The sequence below is a fragment of the Chenopodium album genome, unplaced genomic scaffold (assembly GCF_948465745.1).
Source record: "Chenopodium album unplaced genomic scaffold, dcCheAlbu1.1 scaffold_54, whole genome shotgun sequence".
NCBI classification, from domain to species: domain Eukaryota; kingdom Viridiplantae; phylum Streptophyta; class Magnoliopsida; order Caryophyllales; family Amaranthaceae; genus Chenopodium; species Chenopodium album.
The window spans coordinates 9,846-27,912 of NW_027665208.1; positions in this window are offsets into that span (position 1 = coordinate 9,846).

An 18,067-nucleotide genomic window follows, 5' to 3' on the forward strand; every position below is an offset into this window, starting at 1 on the left:
GATTATTAATTTCTTTTAGAATTAAATAATTCAAATGGCATGTAAGCAAAATTGGCGAATGAGATTTTTAAGTTTAAATTAATTAAATATTATATATTATCTTTTAATAATAGAAATTTTATCTAAATATATAACAAATTTTAGGCTCATAAATACAAAAATAATTATTTAAAAAAAATCAAACAAATCGTGCATCGCACAGGCTTTATATAGTTTTAATGAAAATAGAACTCTAAAACAATTTTTTTCTTAATATGAACTTTTTTATCCTATTCTACAAAAAATACTTTCAAATAAATCCTAGGTGTCATCAATAAATAATAGTTGCCTACGTGGCACGACACTTAGCAAAAAATTGGAATGTCAAGTGTCTTTGTTTCGTGACCTGGCTAAAACTTTAGCTGCATATATTAGTTATATGATATGATATGATAGGAACTCCATCACTACCATTATGAAAATAATCTTTCTGAAAATTTTACGGAAATAATCCCATCATTACAATAAATCGCTTCCTAAAATAAGCGAAATTAATTACCAAAAATGGTAAACATGTATTACAAATATATAAAAAATTACCATGTTTCAAAAAAAAAAATATATATAAATTACCAAAAATTAAACCCAAGATGAAAAGAAAGTGTACTTTTAATTTGAAAAGATGTTAATTTTTATTTATTAAATTAGGACAGCTAATGCGCGCGTTGCGCACAGGATGGCCAACCTTTTCGGCTTTTCACATGGAATTAAGGTATAGAAACGCGCCTCTGACCTCCGCCAACCTTAAATTCATAAAACAAACATAAGGTATAGGTTTAAACCACTACTACAAAAAACCCCTATCGAGTCGCCTGTAAATGACCTAACGAGTCGCCTCAAAGGCGACTCTACAGCCATCGACACAATAGCTTCCGATCCAACTTTAGGAGTCGCCTCAGAGGCGAATCGATAGCTTTTATATAAGTCACCTATTAGTTGTTAGGCGACTCTATAGGTTAAGCTATTGTGTCGCTTGTGTTGAAAGAGGCGACTCCATAGGTTAATCTATGGTGTCGCTTGTGTTGAAAGAGGCGACACGTAAAAAAATCAAAATTTTTTCCAACTACTTTTATTAGCTCATATAAAGTCAATGTTTATGCTACTTAGCAAGCTTGATCTCTAGTTCTTTACCTAGAAGGTTGAAGTTCTTGCCATTGTGCCAAAGTTACTTTATATGTATATATGATATTGTAACTATTTTTAATATATTGTAAGAATCAACCTATCGAGTTGTGTCTTACGTATTAGGCGACTTATTAGGTAGTGGTCATATAATAAAGCATCTAACAAGTCGGAGTTTTAGAATTGCCTAAATATAAGGTGCGACTTGTAAACATATCGAGTCGCCTCATACTAATTAGGCAACTTGTTAAGTTGGAGTTAAAATAAACAAAGCACCTAACGAGTCACCTAATATACATGAGGTGAGTTGATAGGTTTACAAGTCGCATCATATATGCATGTGTCTCTATAACCTATTTATTCGGTGACTTAAATTGAATTTTCAAAGCAACACCTGTATATAAGGTGCGATTCATTAACCTATTAAGTCGCCTTATAAATATTAGGCGACTCATTAGGTGAGAGTTATAGCTATCAAAACTCACCTATTAAGTCGCCTAATATGTATAAGGCGACTCGACAGGTTTTCGAGTCGCACCTTTCGTACAGGTAACTTTGAAAATCTAATTTAAACCACCAAATAAGTCGGGTTATAGAGTCGCATGCATATATGGGGCGACTTGTTAGCCTATCAAGTCGCCTCATATATATTAGGCGACTCGTTAGGTTCTTTGTTGATTTTTACCCCAACTTAACAAGTCGCCTAATAAGTATGAGGCAACTCGATAGGTTTATAAGTCGCAACTCATGTACAAGTGACTTTAAAAGTCCGACTTATTAGGGGTTTTTTGTAGTAAACCATTCTAAATCCATACCTTATACCTTAATTATGTGAACCAAACACCCCCTTAAGGATTTAATAATAGGAAAAATTAACAACAAAGGCTCCAATTATGAACGACCTTCTTTAAAAAGTCTCGATTTTTGAATAACTAAGTGTAATACCCCAGAATTTTATACGTTTTATTATAAATAAGTATTTTGTAAAGTGTTTAAATAATTCGAAATGAATTATTTATGGTATTTTACTTATTTATTTAATAATTTTGGAAATACTTTATTTTATAATTTAAAAATACTGGGGCATGTGATTTTTATAAAAGGAAATAATATATAAAAGGAAATTTTTAAAAGTCAAAGTCAAAAACAAGTTTGAATAGGAAAGGGATTAGTAAGGATAAAAAAGGAATTAAAGAGTAGGAGGGTTTATAGAGAAAAAGGGGTATAAATATTCAACACAAGGGCAAATTAAACTTTGCCCAGAGTGGAGAAAACCCAAGGTAATTTTCTCTCTCTCTTCTCTCTTATTTTTCTTTTTCTTTCTTTCTTTTTCTCCTTCCCTTTTTATTCGACACCAGCGCCGGCCACCACCACACCACCGGCGGGCCGCCGCACCACCAGTAGGCGCTGGCTGTAGCAGCGGCACCACCAGCAGCGCGGTAGCAGCCAGCTGTGGTGTCGAGGCTGCTGCCCGGCGCACACGCAATTCGAGATTTTTTTATTTTATTCTTTTGCTTAGATTCCTCAATCTAATTATGATTTATGGGTTTTGTGATGATTTTATGATGTTTGATTATAAGTATGATGTAAATAAATTTTCAAATTTGTTTTTGAATTAAAAAGCCCCAAATTGAAAACCCTAGGTTTCTAAATTATTGTATAATGATGGAATTTGGTTATGGATGTTTTAAATCTTTGATGTGGGTATTTTAAAACATATTTACATCAAGTTTTAATGATTTAATAAAGCTGGAATTTTTGTTAGTAAGCCATAATTGAGTTTCTTAAAGGAATTTTTTATTACCCATTAATTGGGATTAAAGTAAGGGGTTTTAAATTAATTTTCAGCATGTTATAATTAATTTATGAGTGATTTAATGATTGTAAATATTGCTGGAAATTTGTGTGGAGTAGGTATTAATGCCTCTTTATGATTTTGGATTGTAGGAGATTTCCAAGTAAGTGATTTGGCACACTCGTGGTCAACATCGGGAAAATAGAGTCAACGCCGGAAAATAGCATCTGGTTGTCTTTGATAAAAAAAAAATTTTAATGTGGTCTGAAGTTGCAAAAAAAAATTTAAAAGGTTGTTTTAAATAAGTGGACACTTTAAAAGGTTGTTTCTGACAAATTTTCCTTTTTGTTATAAAGTGGGGAAAATGGTGGAAAGGGTCATAGGTATTTTCGTCATTGCCTTTTAATTTGACTGAGCAGACTGATTAGCGGCACTCTGATTGTTGAATGACAGTGACTTCTCCGTAGCTTACTAAGACTATCCAAGATTAATGTAAATCACATTATGTTTTTCTCAGATTAGGATAATAGAAATAAAAGGTTCTATTTGAACAAGAACAAATAGCATGTTGTCTTCCAAGACCAACTATGTCCTGTATAAATATGTCCTAATTTCTACACCAAGTAAAGGGATTAGTTAATGTATTTGGAAGGCGTCTATGACTCTCTATCCTTTGAACAATTATTAGCAGTTAGTTGTAAGAACGTTCGTTCCATAATATAGATTCATATGCACTTCAAGAGTAATACCTGTTTCTAGGCAAGAAATAATATAGAGTATAACAGTAATAATTATAATCACTTATTTGTTCAAATGATCCAAGGTTTCCTCGTTGAGATCATTGCTAGTAGTAATACTCATCTTTCCAAAATCTGGTACTCCAAAATGTTCTCATTTGCCTGAAAAACCTTACGAGCCTCACAAGACAAATATGGCTGGTCACCAGAGTCCAATCTAATGCCCATGGCCATGTACCTGAAAACCATAATCATGGATGATGAAGTTGAAGAAACAATCTTAATTTTCAACAATCAACATGTAATATACTCCAGATCTCTACAAACAATAGAGATAGGCTGTTACATTTTAAGAAATGATTTTGATATCTTAGAGCATAATAGCTCTCAAATCTTCCTCAAGTAAAGGATATATCATCCTAATCAAACAAGTCTAGAACTGAATGCAGAAAAGACATAGAATTAATGCGTCAAAAAATATAAAATAAAAGTTACCGATGTGATGTTATGGTTCCCTAAAATTCTAGAAATTTCTTTTTAAGAGCTCCAAACGTGTCATACTTCCTTCGTTTTTATGGTCCAAACTCCTAATCTATAAACACTTCCCAAGGATAAAAGAATGAATATGGACACAACCAGGAAGTATTCTTTTGATTGAGCTATCAGGATGGCTTGGAGGTTAGAAGTGCTCATGATTGTTCACCAAGTTACATTATTGAGGGCATGGCTAAATTTAAGTAGTGAAAAGGGGATTTTCCCTTTGATAGAATTTTGCAAAAAGTCGAAATTGGACATAACCAGGAAGTATTCTTTTGAGCTACCAAAAAGTGGGCATGAATTATAGTTTGTAGTAGTATTATAGGCTACCAAAAAATACATGTTCTAATTTATGTTGAAAAAAATTGTCACAATCCAAACTACAAATGGCTAAGAATGTCATGTAAGGCAAAGAGAAGGTATGAAGGAGTGAGGAGGTGAGGTAGCAGCCTAGTAGGAGTGAGGAGGGGATAGAGGAAAAGAGAAAAGGTGAGGATGACAGTGAGAAATAGGGGGAGACATTCAGGGGGTGGGGAAGGATATAGAGCAGAGAGGAGATATTGAGAGATAAAAAAACTTAAGAGTGTGGGGAATGCTGCATATGAGTGTATATAATTCAATAATTCTTAATAAGGTGTCATAAGAAGAAGTGAGACAAGGGAGTGGAAGGAAGAAAGAAAGACCAAGAAAGGGGAAAAGGAGAGGGATAAGGAGAAATGAAAAAAAGTCAGAAAAGGACGAAATATGAGAAGATACATGGCAATTCTTAGTGGTTCAATTTTGAGGTTTAGTACCTTACTACCTTCAATCTATAGTAACAATGATAGAAATTACATTTTATTACTCTCACTATTCATGCTTGGATTGTGATATAGGTGATACAATAACATACCATAGTCTATTTTATCACTCTTAGTTTTATAGTCTATTTTTATTATCTTCTTGCGATATAGATGGTAAAGAAACATATTATTAGCAAACCTACTTTGTTCAATTATAATTGAAAGCCAAACAAAATAGTACGGTATGTTTGTTGTAAACGAAATTAAAATGGCTGCAAAATCATTCTCAAGAAGTTACCAGGTGATGTGAACTTATTTATCTTTGCTGCTTCTTTAGTCTCTACATGAATTATAGCAGTAGTGAGATACAATAAAAAGGGCTTTGTATTGTATAACACTTTAACCATAATTATTTTAGCTAAATGTTGTCTTGCATAAAACTCAATTTAAAGATAAGTATGATAGTTGTTTCGGGTGAAAACAATGGGACCTTGTCGAAGGTCCTGAGATGTGATGAAGACTGGGCTCGGTCCAAATAATGTTGGGCCGAGGGTTTCCTGCACAGCAAACACACGTAAACTAGCCTCGGGGGTTGTGCCGAGGAAGGCCCCTCCGATGCCGAAGTCAGTACAATGTGTCGAGAGAATAGCTATGCAAGAGAATTAATTGCTTGAGGCTATATGTGTATATGAATGAATGACAAAATGGTGCCCTTGAAGGCTTTTATACCTTAGCATGATGAGGATAAATGGGCTCGGATCGGAGTCATATGGGCTGACCATGATGACTGGGCCGCTGACTTGACCTTGACTTGGTATAGGATGGAGTACAAATTCTTATGTGTACCCTGGTTCATCTAGAATAGATGGACCACTTATTAAAACGCACCCATGTATACAAATAAAACGTTGAATATCTCTTCACTTTTTCTTCTTCCTTCTTCTACTTCCTTCTTCTTCTTCTTTTTTTTTTTTTTTGTTAATATTTTGTTTTACATGATCTCTCTTTCTTTTTTTTTATTTATTTTTTTTATTTTTATCTGATATCTTTTTATTTTTTTCTCGATTTTAATTCATTTTTTTTTCAAATTCTTATTTTCTCTCTCATCTGTTCTTTGATTTTTTTTTTCAATTAATTTTTTTCATTGATTTTCTGCATTTAACATGATGGAAATTGTCGATATTCCTGAAGAGATTAATCCAGGTTACTTAATTATTATGAATTCATTATGATCAATAATAATTTATTTTTGATTTTGAGATAAGTTTGTGGATGAAAAATATTGTTTTAATATCTATTGAATTTGTTTAAACTAATCTGATCGATTTCAATTCATAAATCATTATGATCGATTAATTGATATTTTTTATTGTTCTTATTAATTTGATCGATAAATTTAGTAAAAAAAATTCGAACATCGCAAATTTTGAACATTAGTAAAAAATTCTGAACAATTGCAAATTTTGAACATTTAGTAAAAAAAAATCCGAACTGAACATTGAAAATTCTGAATATTTAGTAAAAATATTTGAACAATCGCAATGTACCACACCTATACTTTTGAACATTTAGTAAAAAAATTTGAACGAGTGCAAATTTCGAACATTTAGTAAAAAAAATCCGAACTGAACATCGAAAATTTTGAACATTTAGTAAAAATACTTCAACAATCGCAATTTACCATGCCTATACTTTTGAACATTTAGTAAAAAAATTTGAACGATTGCAAATTTTGAACATTTAGTAAAAAATTTAGAACATCGTAAATTTTGAACATTTAGTAAAAATATATGAACAATCGCAATGTACCACGCCTTTACTTTTGAACATTTAGTAAAAAAATTTGAACAATTGCAAATTTTGAACATTTAGTAAAAAAAATCCGAACATCGAAAATTTTGAACATTTAGTATAAATATTTGAACAATCGCAAGGTACCACTGCACGCCTTGAAATCGATCGGATTAGCTTCAATAATTCATCTTCATTACTACATGTAAAATAATGTGTCGAGTCTCTAAAAATTTCAGTGAAAATAAACAAATTACTACTCTTAAATTTAATTGTATTTGTAAAAAACTTAAGAATTTTGCATAAATTTATGTACATTATACGAAATTTGAACGAACTTAAGTATTGTTTACACAAATTACTTTTTTCTGGAGAATCTTGTTGAGCATGAGCTTCCATGGTTGATTTTAGTTTTTTTTAGTGAGAGAAAAAAAAATAGAGAGAGAAATGATGAGAGAGATTATGAGTGTGTAAATGGAGAAATAAGGTGATATGTTGCATTTGAGGTGAAATGTTGCAAATTTTTGGGTAAATCATATACGTGGGTTAGTAACTGATGTAAATCATATGGGCTGTTTCCAAGCGTGTTGGGCTGATCCAACTATTCTAGCTGCACCGTCCATAGTAGACTAATTGTCGGGTGAGCTTGTATCTGGGCCGTTAGGATGCACTTCAATTTCGTTGGGCTGCTGCTTTGTTTCTTCCGTTTTATTGGATTTGGGTTTGTTGTTTTTAAAACCAACAAGTAGGCTTATTAGTTGTCATTAGTTAGGATTATGACTCCTAGGAAAGGCGGTTACTTTGCCTATTTATGTCAACTTTTAGTGAGGTTTCTAAGGGGTAGCTCTTCACGTAGGAATTTCAGTAGTTTAGTTTTGTTTAATAATTAGTTTTAGTTTTAGTTTTCTTCTCTTTTTCTCTCCATAACTTCTCTCTCCTCTCAATTAAACTCTTAGATTTATTTCTCTTGTTTCTCTCTCTACACTGTTGATTTATGCAATTTCATACTTCCTTCTTTTGGTACTATCGCTTCTCTCCTTTATTACTTATTTTCTTTGTTTTGATCTTAATCATGCCTAATTTATTATTGTTGATTGTCATACTTGATTAATTTCCTATTGATTGATTTAATGCTATGCAATTAGATTTTGCCGGATTTAATTTGTATGAGTTAAGCAATATTGATTCGAGAGATGAGAATTGATGTTTAGGCTTAGTTTCAATAGGCAGGTTAATTTATAAATGTTTTAGTCAAGATTCGAGAGATGCGATTTAATATCGGTAGATTAATTCTGTGATTGTAATACGTAGTGAAAGCCCTTTATGATATGATTAATTGAGACATTGATGATTGATTGTTATGTTTTACGTTGGAGTATTATTTATTGGTGAACCTATGCCCTAGGCTTTTATTAATTGATTACTCCTTACTTTTATTCTTCCCTACTTTTATTCCTTAGTTTAATTTCTTTTAATAACATTAATTTTGGTTACTTTATAATTTAGATTATATTAACTAATTAGGAATAAAAAGACTTGTTTCCCTGTGGATTCGACCCTATTTCTCTATCTATTACTAGTTAGTTGTTTTAGGAATTACTTTTATTTAGATGATACGACTTTAGCCAATGTAGAAATTTATTTTTAAAACCAAAAACTTATAAAAACAAAATTAATATTCCCTTGGAAAAAGTATAAAAATTTAACAATTGTTATAAAGAGGATTGAATGAATAAACGTGGAGTAATAAAAAAGGGAAAGGGTTGTGACTCGTGGGTCAATCTGTCAATGAGTTGTCAGTACTTTTGGGAATTGGGTAGTAGGGTGTTTATATTCTATATTTAAGGATCTTTCTATAGTGATCAGAGAAAATATGATCATCATAAGCCTAACCACATGGCACTCTTTAGGCCACAAAAAATAATGTGGTCCCCCTATTTTTTTTTTTTTTGCCAAAATTCATTTAATTGATTTTCTAAATTTTTAAAAATATTTTAAATCAATATTTAATATTTATGGAAATTGGAATCTCAACCACCGACCACTGCCTCTAGCTGTCGGAGACCGGCGATCACCACCCTGACTGCTGAAGACCGCCGACCTAAAATACTAACCTTCCGGCGATCATCAACCACGCATCCTAACCTTCCGGCGATCCAGATCTCTCCCTTTCCCCTTATCGCAAAACCGCCGACGATGCCCCACCCGAAAACCCATCGAAATCAGCCCCACCACAGTCCTTCTCCAGCCACGAAATCAACTGCCATCACTTTCCTCCACCACGAAAATGACAACCCTCGCCGTTTTGAGGTGGGGGAAAGGAGATAGGCCGGTTTCGTGGCTGGGGAAGGAGGTTGGCGGGGATTCGAGCTCCGTCGCCGGCCGTGGGTGAGTGCGCTGCGACGTCGGGGTTAGGGGAAGCAAGTAGGGCGGCGAAGGGAGGGGATGGGTTGGCTGGGCGGCGAAGGGGAGGGAAGGGGTTGGTTGGCGGTGAATTTGGTGGTGGTGTTTACTGGTTTTGCTTTTTTTTAGGAACTTTAATCAATTTTGTTATGAAATATATTTGTGGATGCCATTATATCCTTGTATCATTCCGGAACTTTCTAGATTTTAGGGTTTATTCTCCAAGCAAACCCTATCAATTATTGTACAGTATATATATATACATATATATATATAGATATACCTCTATCATAGAATACAAGTTGAATACACATTAATTCTCTCTCAAACTTTCAAGTTTCTCCTTGTTTCACAACACGTTATCAGCACCAGACTCTACCCGATTGAATTAGGTTAATCTACTATGAGAATCAGGTACGTTTTAAATGAGTATTATACTATTATCACATGTTTAGCATCGTGGCTACAATAATGTGAAGTTATATATGGTTTGATTTGGTTTGCAAAGTATTTTAATAGCATGAATCTTTTTACGTAATATATGAATTTGTAACGAATTGTTAATTAATTATGATCACCAAAGCTCGATCTTACACAATCAATTAAGATTAGAACTAAACCACCGACAAACGTAAATATTGCGGTCATGTTAATTGTCACCAAAGAGTTCTTGCAGTAGACCTTTGTTTTAATTCGACTATATTGACAAAGGAAATTAAATCTGTTCTAGCTTCATATTATTTGCCGCTTGAATTGACGAAGGAAATTGAGTTTCTGCTCCATCCCTTATATTTGTCCTATTGATTAATGAAGCCGCATATGTGGAAATAATATGCAATTATCTTCTTGCAATTGGTTGTATTATTATCCTCTGTAGATCATGATTAAATTTTGTCTTATATTAATTAGAAAAATGTCAATTATAAAGCATTGATTTCCCACGATGGAAATTTGATGTGGAATCTGAAAGTGGAAGTGCCTTTGACAAGAGTTTTATAAATTGGTTGTATTATTATTATAATGGATTGTTATTGCTAATAAGTATACAAGGTGAAGGAATTTGTTTAGTGTGGCCAACAATGGGTTGGCGATCAAAAGCAATAAGAAATTTTTTTAGAAATTTGGTCGAACCGATTATATTTGACAGAGTCAAACCATAACTCTACGCAATCAATCCAATTATAATTTAAGGTACGCATATACTATACTATATTATTTTATTATTGATTTATATACAATTAGCATGAATATTTTGAATAATAATTACTCCCAACAATTCATATTAGACTAAACAAGTACATTACAACTACAACTACAAGTCTATTATTTTTGTGCACTGTGGACTGTTATAATTATATATATTGTTTTTTTTACTTTGAATCAATGCCATCGATGCTCTTATCATGATTGGAATTGTTTTATGGTGAAATTTTACCTGTAGCGATTTCCCGTTTTATGTACGAATGAAGTACATGTTTCACATATAGTCTTGGAACTCACTTGATGGCTGTTTGATTATTACCTTGCATGCATGATAAATCATACTTTGTTCTATGTATTTGTTTTGTTTTATCAATTATTTATGTATGATATCACATATTGATATTATGTGAGCATTACTTTAAATTATCTAATTGAAATATAATGATAAACAAAATATGTCATAAAATTGTATTATGTCTCTAGATATAACTTTCTTAGTAACTTGACATCTGCTATACATGATGATTGCAATTATGCATGTGTCATTATATATACATTTTTGTTAATTTCTCTTATGAGTGAGATTGCTAATATATGCATGATGCCATATGTTTATTACAATTGACTATGTGGATATTTTCTAGTTGACCTCAAATTGAATTATGATAATATAAGTATACAACCCCTTTGGCTTCACGTGCAATGTTGAATATTAGTTTAAAAACAAAATTGAGGACAAATCCATTATTTTGTTAATCATATCAGGAAAAGATTTGATTGATGAATTAGAATTTGTAACGATAGTAATAAGTAGGATATGATATGCATATGATTTCTATGAAATAGTTAAGGCAAGTAGTGTAATACTATTAACTTGCAAACTAATACTCTATAAATGCATACTCCTTATCAATTTTAGGACTTGAATTCCAAATTTTGGTCTTAAACACTTAGAAATATTATTTTGTGTATGATTGAATTTGTTTATATACCTACATACATGAAGTTGGAATAATGCATGAATTGACATGAAATTTTTAATCTTAAGGACCTGAATCTCCGTAAATTTATGAAGGGTTGGAAACCCTCGACAACAATACAAGCTAAGGTTATTTATATAACCTGAAAATTAAATATAGATAATCCACCATTTATATAAATAATGTGTTCCTATATACATTATGTCATGTGAAAATACAAAGGATTTGTATAGTTTATATATTGTTTTTGGGTGGATATTCAAGATATCAAACTCTAACTAAGTATGGATAAATAACTAGATATAATCATTCCCAAAAGTGAATGAAAACTTGCATACTTTAAAGATTTATATGCATGTTTGCTTGATATTCTTTTGATTATATAATTCATTGAAAAAAAAAAGTCATAAGAATTGCAAACATGAGTGCATATTATCTTTTGACAAAGATATATTGTTCATGAGTTTAAGAAATTAAACATGACATTGTGAACACTTCACTTGATAAATATATTTATTATGCCCATACTTATAGGATATTTCACTTTAAAATGAATGCAAAAGGAACATTTTACTTGATACAAGATTTTATCAAAATAATTTATGACTTACAAGGTGCAAGATATTTGAAAGGTTGTTGGACTAATTTAATATCCCATATGCAATGATTAGGGGAGATATAATTTATTTGATTAAATTATGAAATCCTTGCACACAAGAATAATAAAATTTATTGATGGTCAGTTTGCTACAAGATATTTTTTGAGATGTGGCCACATAATTATCAATTATTTAAAATGAACCATCTTGAAGATGGATGTGAATAGCTGTCATTGTCAATTGAATACACTGATTTTAAGTGCTCTGATCAAAATTAATGTCCCAAAAGGACAATATCAATTGCTAATAAATATAAATATCACGCCTGAAGCGTGGTAACCTAATATGTTATAATTATAAGAATTCTCAAAAGAGGAAGGGAGCAACAAATGACAATGACACATTCATTTGAGAAAGTGACACAGAACTTCGAGAAAGTGATACATTTTGATGGATCTTGTGAAGAGATCATTTCTAGTACATTAAAGTGTGCTATGATTGTATAAAGTACTTCAGAAGAGTACAAAATGATGTCCAACAAAATAAGCATGTGTCAAGGCAATAATCATTACTCCAGCAGAGTATGAGTTATTATAAGATCATGTATTAGTTGATTGTCTTGCCAATTATAGACAGAAACATATTAGCGTTTATATACATCACATCATTATTCATGGCCATGCTTGAAGTATGTCTAATAAGGTGATCACCGGTATTGGAAAGTTGACAATTTAACTGACCATTAAAATTCAAAGAAAATGTGATTTGATGTGATGATTGAAATAGGTCATCTAAGTTTAATAATTACCCGTTATGGAAACCTGAAGTTTCATTTAATATGAAAGAAATAATGTGCTGACGTTCTCTCATGTTAGAGATATGAAATAAATTAAATGGCAAGACATAACATTGAGATTGAGCTATATTTGAATTGTAATTTTAATAGTTTATTTTGAAGAAAATTTCAAGAGATTATATATTAGTTTCTGAGAACTTTGTATGGGCATATGTAATAGATGGCCAGAAGTTCACCACAATAGCTTATATGTTGTTCAGTATTGGGTGACTAGAAACTCACCGTATTAGGTGACCAGAAGCTCACCAATGTTACTTGTATGTAAAATTTTTGGAGTATCTAGTATCTCAGTAAATAAAGTATTTGATGATCCTAAAGATCACTATCTAGTGGAATTACATACAAGTGACTTATACTCAGCATCTAACAATCTCTTGATTATTGGGTTTATTATCAGTCAGCATAAGAATAAAGAAAAATAATGATAAACAATTGCACAATATACTCTCCCCATGGATAATAATCTCCAAAAGAGATATATTTCATTGAATAAGATCCTCCCTATGAAGTGAATTATATTGCAAATTGATGTACTAAGTTGGTCAAGAATTTTGATGATGCCCCTATATATGAGATATTTTACCAACTTAGGGGGAGAAGAGTTAGCATAAGTTGGCAAAATCAAAAGAATCGATGATCCCTACAATGTTAATTTGAAGCCATTCAGAGGCATAGAGAGATACATTTTGATCAGAGTTAGTGATACTATGTGCATACATTGAGATAAAATTTTTCCAATTGTGAATTACTACTCCTGAACTGTAGATTGTTTGATCGGTTCCAATAAAAATATATGATACATAGCAAGATAGTGCAGTTGATACTTTAAAAGTGGAATAACTATAATATATTAATATCATAGTGTATGAAATCTTCCGGGAGTAATATAGATATCTGAATAATCTATAATAGATGACCTATGATATGAGAAATGTTATAATGGTACCAATGAGAAATGTTTTCAGATATCATTGTGAAATAGCTTGCTAAATGTCCTTTGAAGAGTTTTATAATGCCGGCATATGATGGAACCGATAAATATTATGCATATGCAAAAGGAGTGGACTTGCGAATAAGGGATTTGAAATAAATGTCCACCTTCATGTCGACATATTGATGATATTCAAAATCTTATCATGGACCAGAAGTCTAACGAAATATAAATAATGATCATAAATAAAGTTTATCATGGACCAGAAGTCCAATGAAATATGAATTTTTAAAAATCCACATTGTACAATGTCTTGCATTATTTCGAGTCATATGTATGTTCATATGCATGTGTGAGTTCATAGGTTACTGGATTATTCATTGCATATTTTTGAAGTTGTTAGATGCATTACTTATTGTATAATTTGTTTAATATGTTATCATATTTTCTATATCTCATATTGCATGCATTATTTTCTATACAATAATTGTGGTGTTTGTCAATGTTCATTCAAAGTATAGTAAGACATATTTACAACTTTGATGGATGAGAAAGAGATATTTATATTCCAATGGGCTTATAATTGTAATGAAATTATTGATGACACCGATTTATATGCGCGTTATGAATCATGTATGAAGAGTTCCTGAAGAACTTATATGCGATGTATTTAAATATCCAGCCCTGCAAAGTTTATATCTTGAATATTGCAATTACTATCAAACTCTTGAAAAATCTATGTAACTACATCATTGATATCTCAACCTGAAGTTTGAGCATATGAGAGTTAATGAGATTTATTATTTGTATTTGCAAGAGAGCTATCGTGTCAATTATGAAACGTCTAAAGAATATAAATGGAATACTTATGCGTGAGAATGTTTTTTTTATGGTCCCGAAGAACCATGGTTAGCGTATATAATTACATGTGTTATATTATAATTCATATGAGATTGAAGAAGGACATTAATTAATAATATCAAGTTTTGTCATCAAATTATTTTTAATGAATGTTTGATCAAATAATGATCATCAATAACGACTTCCAGAAGAAGTTATAACCGCATAAGTTTAACCTTTAAATCAACTATTAAACAGAGATTTGAAATAATGATATTAGAGATAAATACATGTATGGTGAAATGAAGACACTTCACATGTTCACGTGAAGACTTGAAGACTTGAAAATGCAATTTTAGTTTAGGAGGATCGAAGATCAACGAGTGATATTTTACCACATATGAGAAGATATCCAACATATCAGATTCATTGCTGTGACACTAGAAGATCTCAAGTTATGTATTCATCAGGGGGAGAAAATACGCGTTGTACTCTTTTTCCCTTGACCATGGTTTTGTCCCACATTGGGTTTTCCTGGTAAGGTTTTTAATGAGGCACCATCTCGAGCGTATTACGAAGAATGTTGTACTCTTTTTCCTTCATTAGGTTTTTATCCCACAGGGTTTTTCCTAATAAGGTTTTAATGAGGCACAGTCTTCGATAATGGACATCCAAGGGGGAGTGTTATGAAATATATTTGTGGATGCCATTATATCCTTGTATCATTCCGGAACTTTCTAGATTTTAGGGTTTATTCTCCAAGCAAACCCTATCAATTATTGTACAGTATATATATATACATATATATATAGATATACCTCTATCATAGAGTACAAGTTGAATACACATTAATTCTCTCTCAAACTTTCAAGTTTCTCCTTGTTTCACAACAAATTTAGATTTTTATTTATTTATTTTTCTTGGAAAAGACTTTAATCAATTTAGTTATGGTTAATTTTTTTATAAAGACAGTGGTTATTGTTAAAGTATTATTATTAATTATTATTGTTGTGGTTATGGTTAATTTTCTTTTTAAAGAGAGTATTTTTAATTATTATTGTTGTTGTTATGGTTATTTTTTTAATTAGTTATTACTATATTAGATTTGTTATTATTGTTATTTATTATTTTGAAGAAATTTGATATTGATAATATTAGATTTGTTAATTAGTTTTGTTATTGTTATTTATTTTAATTTATTTTTAAAAAAAGTGGATATTGTTATTATAATTATTATTATTACTATTATTATTAGTGTTTTTTTTACATGAGCTTAATTAATATGGATATTACCGTTCAAAATTGATTAGTGTAGGCGTCGCTCGAAGTGCGCCTACGTTAAAAGCATGTGTGAATATGCTTGGCACTCATAGGAAGTGGGAATTGACATATACGATAAGGGACACGATTAGAGACAAAACAAAGTAGGGAGCCGCCAACAAGTTTTTAAGGAACTTGTAAACCGTTCACGGATCATAAAAGGCAACCACGAATAAGGGACAACGATAGGCAACAACGATTGACCCGTGAAGGTTACACCCCATTTATAATCCATGAGATTACTAACTCCATATGGTTCGGAACCACGAAAGGAGGATCGGGGATGATGGTACGAAGTGAGTCATGGAGTCACATTCGCCCGTATTGGCCTCTACTCGATTCTTATAGTGAAAAGTGATTCCTGCGATCTCAAAGGCATACAAGCAAAGATTCAATTCGCTCCAAACTATTATTAGGCTAAATTGGTTTAATATTAATGCAACAAATAATTCTAAAATGTCGTGATCACTTGATTAAACAACAAGATTGAAAAGGATCCTAAACCGGTTGTCCAAATTATCTTATTAGGCGTGATTTTCAATTACATATTCCCTTTAAACATGCAATATAGTGATCATAAAAATAAACATTAATATTGGAAGCAATTTAACCATAATTCCAACAATATAAACCGTTAGAAGAATAATAGGAACAAAAGGAACATAGTTCTTACTTTGATTCTGTTTGTTTGCAACTACAAAATAATAAACGAGTTAGTAACTTCAAGGAAACAATAATGAAACAACAATTAAATTAAATTAAATAAAGTAGAGTTGATTTGGGGCCAAACCCTCAAACAGTTCTACCTTTCACGCCTTGGCTTAAGGACAGAACCACGGGTAAAGTACGGACTCCTTTGAGTACTTGAAGAACGAATTTTGAAATGAGAAGGGTAGGCTAGTGTTTAGGTTAAAGCATAGAAGAGAGAAAAATAAAACTAGAGAATTAATTGATGCCCCGTACATCAGAAACGAGACATTTTTGGGGAGACATTTTTAGGTGTCTACAATTAGCAAAGCTTTTGGAATAACTAATCAACTTAAATTTAAATTCTTTATCAAAATTTTATAATGGTTGTGTAATAAGAATTTTAATCATATGTTAATACTTACCCTAGAATTGTAATAAATGACTAATGTTAATTATCATTTAAATTTTTGTAAAACAATTAATATTATCACTACATATGTTAATCGAGTTGAGCAACTCGAGGTTGACTTGGATTACACTTGGTCAAAACTCAACTTGAGTTGAGCCCACTATAACTCAACTCAATAATCTCGTGAGTAGCTTGATAATTTATTTATTAAATTATGAAAATAAAAAAACATATATATTTAAAAATTAATTTGTATTTCTTTAGAGATAAGTTAATTAGTACTTATGTCCACGATTCACCCATTTTAAATTTAAAGAAAAACTATGTAAATGGCGATGAAATACTATTGTATAAAGTAGGCACTATTAATTAAGATTAAACTAGTGAAATAATATAATGGGAAGAGGATATAGAAAATTCTAGCATAAAGTAATTTTGTTGACCATAGAGATTTGTTAAACTCCCATACTGGAAAAAAAAAGAGAGTAGTATCAACATGGAGAGGTTATAAATTGAGACACTTACCCTATGTTTGGATTAAAGAAATGGAAGGAAAGGGAGGGAAGAGAAATGGAGGGATGGAGTATCCTTCATTTGGATCATTTGGATAACAAATGAGGAATGAAGGGAATTGAAGGGGAGAAAAATGGAGGGATTAATTTGTGAGAAATTGATCTCTCCAACAATAGAGAGATTTGGAAGGAAAACTTATCCTTTTCTCCTCCCCTTCCTTTCTCTTCCCTCCCCTTCATCACCCTCCCCTTCTTTTCCCTCCCACTTAGTTATCCAAACAAAGCCTTAATCTTCTCTTGTACAAAATAGAAAACTTGGGGTCTTTTGAGGCTTAGGCTTTTTTTTATTATTATTATGATGTGGCAAAGCCAATTACAAAGAAAAGGAAAGCAAAAAAACAAAGCAAAAAAAAAAATACAGAAAAATCAAGGAGGAACAAGGCGTGGGAAAGCCACCCCTTGAACATCCTCTTCTAAAATACTATTAAGACCTACGGAAACAAGGCTTAGGCTTTGTAAAA